This window comes from Mobula birostris, chromosome 7 (assembly GCF_030028105.1).
Source record: "Mobula birostris isolate sMobBir1 chromosome 7, sMobBir1.hap1, whole genome shotgun sequence".
Classification (NCBI taxonomy): Eukaryota; Metazoa; Chordata; class Chondrichthyes; order Myliobatiformes; family Myliobatidae; genus Mobula; species Mobula birostris.
The window spans coordinates 108,119,604-108,126,845 of record NC_092376.1 but is presented as its reverse complement, the minus strand read 5'-3'; the positions used below and the strand labels follow the sequence as shown (position 1 = coordinate 108,126,845).

Below are 7,242 nucleotides of genomic sequence, written 5' to 3'. Positions count from 1 at the left end.
GTCCAAGCTGCTGAGGATTTCCAGCATTTAGTTTTTCTTTTAGATTTTCAGCATCTGTAGTTTAGACTTTTGTTCAAGGGAATATTATGGGGAAAGATATTTCCTGTTGACACTACCTAATGCATAACTGTTTTCTTTGTTGATATATTCCCCTGTTAAAGTCACCTTTAACACAAATGAGTTTTAAAACATAATGTTTACAGCAATACAGGGTAATAAAAATGCTTTTAAAGTACACCTGGTGCCATATGAATCATTGTGAACACATCCACTGATCTCAAGTGATAACAGCTTAAACTTTGGTTTTGGAGCTAGAGAGTGCTTGGAGGCTCAACCACAAAGTTGAGAAATTTGAGGACAATACTTCCAAAAAATGTAGATTATGAATCAGAGTTTTCAGGGTGGACTAGGAGGAGTAGGTAAGTAGAACAGGAGTCTAATCAGTGTACTTCAACCAACAGCAGATTATTCCTTTTGGATACAGGCGAGAGTGATGGTTCCCTCTGAGAGGGTGGGCAGAGCCAGAACACGTCATGGAGAGTGGCTGATTGGAACAGAAGGAGTAATGTGAGGCAGTGGTGGTGAGAATGGTTTTCATTACATACAGTGGCAGTCTAGTGCTTTTTCTGGCCATTGTTGTTTCATTTGTGCCAAAATCCAGGATGTAACTGAATGGATACAGCACACCTTAAAGAAGGGAGTTAACAGCCAGAAGTCATTGTTCATATTGGTAATAATGACAAAGGAAGGAGAGGTGACTTCTTGTAATCAGAATTTAGTGAGCTATGGCATACTGTTAGTTGAAGAGCACACAAGCAGGAATCTCAGGAAGACAGAGCAGATAAATTTGTGGCTGGAGTGAGGGTGCAGGAGGGAGAGATGGATTTAAATATTAGAGATTTTGGCACTGTTTCCAAGACAGGTAAGACCCAAGTTAGACAAATTAGTTACACCGCATCTGGACTGGGACTAACCTCACAAGGAGGTTTAATAAAGCTTTTAGGATGGGTTAAACTAGATTAATAGTGGGGTGGGAATGTGAGTAGAGTTGGGAAAGAGAGAACAAAGCTGCAAATTGACATCAGATGTTGTAAGCAAAATAACTGGGCAGCAGAAAGAAGGGCAGGTAAAAACAAAGTCAGAGGATGGTAAAATGCTAAAAGGCCAAACTTAAAGACATTGTCTAAATGTAAGCTGCATCTGCAGCATGGTAGATGAATTAATGGCACAATTAGCAGCATATGATATAATCTAACTGTCATTGCTGAAAAGTTGTTGCAGGATAGGAACTAAATACTCCAAGATACATGTCATTCAGGAAGGACAGGCAAAATAGAAAAGGAGGTGATACAGTGCCATTAATGTGGAAAGAATTCACAACAGTACTTGAGAAGGATTGGCAGTTCTCTGTAGAATTTGAAATAGTTTAGGTGGAGTTCAAAATCTGCTGAGGACATTGGTGAAAACTGTTTATAGACTTTGGAATAATTGTAGTGATATAGTGCACACAGTGTAAAAAAGAAAATTAGACTTGTATGTAACAAGAAAGCACAATATAGATAGAAGACCTTAACCTACATATAGATTGCTACATCTAATTATTACTAGCAGTGTTGAAAATGAATTCCTGAAATGTATCTCAGAGGGACTTGTAGATCAGCATGGTGAGAAACCAATCAGGGAGCAGCATTTTGAAATGGTAGTATGGAACAGCTATGGATTAATTAATAAACTTGTTGCAAAGAACCCCAGGCTAAAAGTGTCCAAACTGTAGAGGAATTTTACATTTAAGTTTGAAAGTGATGTGATTCAATCCAAAATCAGGGTTTTCAGTTTGAAGGAAAGATATCATGGAGATGTGAAGGGCAGGTTTGCTGGATGGTAAATGGCACTGAAGTGTAGAAAAATGTATCATCATAAGGGACAGGAAGAGTCCAAGTGCTGTTTAAGGCTACTCTGGAATTTCTCAAGATCATGACTGATCGATCGATCTATCTATCTATCTGTCTATCTATCTATTTATCTATCTATCGATTGATTGAGATACAGCATGGAATAGGCCCCTCCAGGCTTTTGAGTTGTGCCACATAGCAATCCCCTGATTTAATCCTAGCCTAATCACTGGACAACTTACAATGACCAATTAACCTACAAACTGGTACGGCTTTGGACTGTGGGAGGAAACTGGAGTGCCTGGAGTCACAGGGAGGACATACAAACTTCTGAAAGGCAGCGGTGGGAATTGAACTTGAGTTGCCTGTATGATGAAGTGTCTTACGCTAGCTCTATTTTCCTGCACTATACTTAAATTACTAACTTTAAACATTTCAAAATTCTCTACCCTCTGAGATTGTAACATTTGGTTCTAGACTTCTCAGTGGGAAAGGAATATGCTCCCAGTCTTCATCCCACCAGCTGTATAATAATCTTGTAATTCTTAAAGAGATTGCCCCTCATTCCTCTGGACCATCAATCTGTCGTCATAGAGTAAAATTGCCATCCCTGGAAACAGCCTGGTGAATCTTTGTTGGACTTCGTTAATGGAAAAGATGTGACATAGAAACATAGAGCATAAAAAGAGACATCAGCCTATCTGGCCCATACTAACCATGATGCTCACCTAAGCTATTCCCATTTGCCCACGTTTGGCCTATGTTTTACCCATACTCTTCTAAACCTTTTCCAATCCATGTACCTGTCCAAAAGTCTTTTACAAGTTGTTAAGAACTTCCTCTGGCAACTTATTCCAAGTAAGTACAATCTTTTATGTATGTTAATAATGTTTTCCCCTCAAGTTCCTATTAAATCTTTCCCCTCTCACCTTAACACTATGCTCCCCCCAACTCTGAGGAGGAAAAAGACTGAGTGTGTTCACCTCATTCATGCCCCTCATGATTTTGTAAACCTCTAAAGAAAAAATCCTGGCCTGTCCAACCTCTTCCCAATAACTCAGTCTCCTGCATTCTGGCATCATCCTTGTAAATCTTTTATGCATCTTGTCCATTTAATAAGCTTTTTAATATCCTGGTGACAAATTGTACAATACCACCATCTTGTACAATAGCAACGTAACCTTCCCAACATCCAGATAGTTCAAAATTCCCCCAAAAAATCAGCTATTTTATGTTGTTGCATGAATGAAGTCACTGTAGAAAAGTACTGATGAATTCCAAGCAGCTTCTTTATTCAACAAAACAAGGAACAGCAGACATCATATGGAGATGTTTCTGGTCGAATGGTCAGGCTGGCCCAACGTGGGATTCAATATTCTAAGTGCTAAACATCAAAAGACAAATCTATATTTACAATGTATCAACAATGCTTTCTTTGAAACTACACACAAACTTCACACCACCTGATTCACACCACAGGCATCCCAGTGAATTTTAAGCAAGGTTGTCTGGTTTGGGATTCACGGCTTTTAGGAACCTGTTGTTCAGAGCTGCACTCCAAATTAAATGCACAATTTATATTCTGTTCCGAAGACAGGTGGCCAATGTCATTTGTTAAATATAGATGTGCTAAACTCCAAAAATAGCTCTAACAATCTTTGCAGATATAGACTAAAACCATACATAATCTTTACTACAGCCTTAGATAATTGCAGAGACATATTTATTTCTACATTCAAGTCATCTGGTAATAAAATCCAATGTACCATTTGCCTTCCTAATTACTTGTTACATCTGCATGTTGGTGCAAGAACACCTGTGTTTCTCACAACACAAGTCTTTCCAAACTTGTACCATTCAAAAACGTGTGTGCACTTAAGTGAATGACTTCACATTTTTCCAGAGAAAGGTTTCAAGGGAATATAGATGAGCTAAGTAAATGAACAAAAAAGGTGGATCAAAAGCAATATGGAAAAATGTGAGTCCACCCACTTCTGTTCTCTGATCTATACATACATTGTAATATTTTTAAATGGTAGAAGACTGAGAAATGTTGATGTTCAAAGGTGCCCTGGTGCACGTGCCATTGAATGTCAATTACAACCGGTAGGTAGGATGACAAATGGTGCATTGTTCAAGGATTTGAGAGCAAGAATAAAAATAGTTTTACACAATTATATACACCTCGGTGAGCTAACACCTTGAGTACCCGGCACAATTTTGGCCTCTTCATCTAAATGTACTTGCTGCCTCGGTAAACTATCTAGGATAATCAAAGACCTAAACAAACACAGACGTTCTCTCATTTCTCCACTTCTCATCAGGCAGAAGATACAAAATCCTGAAAGCAAGTATACCAGGCTCGAGGGCAGTCTCTATCCCATTGTTAGACTCGTGAATAAACCTCTTGTACAATAAAATGAACTCTTGACTTCACAATCTAACTCATTGTGATCTTGCACTTTATTGTTCACCTGCACTGCACTCTCTGCAGCTGTTATATTTTATTCTGCATTGTTATTGATTTACATTGTTCTACCACAATGTTGATGTAATAATTTGATTTGCATGAACAATATGCAAGGACAAACTTTTCACTGTATCTTGGTACATAAACAAATACTAATAGAGATTTCTTGTGGAATGAGTTGAGAGAAGATTGAACCCTATCACAATGATCCCGTTGTTGCTACCTGACATGTCTGACAAGTTGCTGCACACATTTGTTGACATTAGTTTGACTGAATGGGGTTGTAAAGCAACTAAGATTGCAGAAAATGAGATGCCTGGCTTGATGATGATGAGTAAGATGTATCAAGATAGAAACCAATCATTGCAGACAGTCTTCACAGGACTATTCAAACTGCTGTATTGATTGGGGCAGAGGTTCAGTGCTCAACTACAATATGTTCTCAACTCTAAATCCTGCAGCTGCTGTACTTGCCAAATCTGTGATTCCTGTGTATGCTTAAAAGTGAGAGATGGAGGAAGGAATACATTTAGTGCAGTAAAGACACTATAGATTTTGGTGATGGAAAATCTCTCAATATGATTTTGGATGTTGGTGGGATCTTACAAATCCATATTAAGCATCCTAAACGGAGTATTATAAGAACCTGTGAAGAAATGACAGTGACAGTCCATAATCTCTGCAAGATGTACAAGAATAAGGTGCTGAAGTTCCTGCTATTAATGTGATTATCCCTGTCACTAAAGGGTAAATTTGACTACCTTTACAGATGCAGAGAATGACTTATGGTATAAAACATGCCACAGATGTTATGATTGCTGCCAAAGTAGCAGGAGACGGTAATGTGGACAAAGGTGTGTTCAGGCTCTTTGAGGCTTTGGAGCAAGAGTTATTGTAACAAATATTGACCCCATCAATACTCTACAAGCTGCGATAGAAGATTATGAGGTCATAACAATGGATGAAGCATGAGAAGAAGGGAATATCTTTGTAACAACAACTGGTTACAGATCTATCATTGTGGGAAGGTACTTTGAACAAATGAAAGATCAATATTAGTAACATTGATCACTTTAATATTAAGCTAGATGTAAAATGCTGGCTAGGAATGCTACAAAGAAGGTGGACATTAAGTCACAGATAAGAGAATCACAAATGAAAGACAGTCTGCAGATGCTGGAAATCAAAGCAATATCATAGAAAATCCTGGAGGAACTCAGCAGGCCAGGCAGCATCTACGCAGAAGAGTAAACAGTCGACGTTTCAGGCCGAGACCCTTCATCAGGACTGGAGAAAAAAGATGAGGTCAGAATAAGAAGATGGGGTGAGAGGAGGAAGCAGTACAAGGGAGTAGGTGATAGGTGAAACCAGGAGAGGGGGAGAGGTGAATTTAAGTAACAGGAAGTTGATTGGTGAAAGAGATTAAGGGCTGGAGGATGGGGGGTCTGATGGGAAAGGAAAGAAGACTATGGAAGGATAGGAAGGGGAAGGAGTACCAGATGGACTTAATTGGGAACACATTTTCTCTGGCAAATACACATCAGGCATGTGGAGTGTGTTTAAATATCAATTGCACAGAGCATATAAAAGGTATGTTCCTGTTAGAAGGAAGGGCAAGGAAAACTATGAAAATCTTCGGAGGTTAGAATCAAATGGAGCACATGGATATAACAAAGCCAGAAAAGAACTAAAAAAGGAAATTGGGAAAGCCAGCAGGGACCATGAAGAGTCCTTGACAAGTAGGATTAAGGTGAATCCCAAGACGTGCAATACATGCATCAAGAGCAAGATATCACCAGGGAAGAGGGTAGGACCACGCAACGATAATGGGGGAAACATTTGCTTGGATGTGGAAAATGTGAATGAGGTACTTAATAAGTACATTGCTTCAGTATTTACCCAGGAAAAGGACATGGAGGACCAGGAGATTGGTGTTGACTGTATAAGTACATTACAACCTTTAAAGGCTGAGGAGATGAAAGCATTGGGCCTCCTGATGAGTATAAGGTGGGTAAATCCTCAGGGCCTGATGGGATTTACCACAGGTTATTGGAGGCAAGAGGCGAGATTGCTGGGGCCTTGACAGGTATCTTTGTGTCCTCTTTAAGCACAGGCGAGGTCCTGGAGGACTAGTGAGTGGCTAATGCTGTACCTCTATTTAAGAAGGGAACAAGGGAAAATCCTGGGACCTATAGACTGGTGAGTCTCACGTCAGTTGCAGAGAAATTCTTAGGGATAGGATATATGAGCTTTTGGAGCCCCATGGCCTTATTAGGGAGAGCCAGTATGGCTTTGTGTATGGCAGGTCATGCCTTATCAACTTGATTTAGTTTTCTGACAAGGTGATGGAAGAGATTGATAATGGTAGGGCGGTGGATGTTGTTTACATGGATTTTAGTGAAGTGTTTGATAAGTGCTTCATGAGAGGTTAATCCAGAAGATTAAGATGCATGGGGTCCATGGCGAATTGGCTGTTTAGATTCAGAACTGGCTGGCACATAGAATACAGAGGGTAATGATTGAAAGGGCTTGTTCAAGATGGAGGTCTGTATTTGGTGATGTTCCGCTGGGATCTGTGCTCGGACCTCTGATTGTGATGTATATAAATGACTTGGATACGAATATAGATGGGTGGGTTAGTAAATTGGCAGATGATACCAAGATTTATGGAGTTGTGGATAGTGTAGAAGATTGACAAAGAATACAGCATGATATAGATCAGTTGCAGATATGGGCAGAGAAATGGTAGATGGAGTTTAACACAGCTATATTTGAGGTGTTGCACCTTGATAGGGCAAATGTAAGGAGACAGCGTACTAACGGCAAGATCCTTAAGGGTGTTGCTGAGCAGAGAGATCCTGAGGTCCAAGTTCATAGCTC

The 7,242-nt window shown here is 39.6% G+C and overlaps 1 pseudogene; it reads left to right on the top strand.

Annotated features, from left to right (window-relative positions):
• Positions 1-4,590: 4,590 nt before the first annotated feature.
• LOC140200953 (adenosylhomocysteinase A-like) lies at positions 4,591-5,562 on the top strand (annotated as a pseudogene).
• Positions 5,563-7,242: the final 1,680 nt, after the last annotated feature.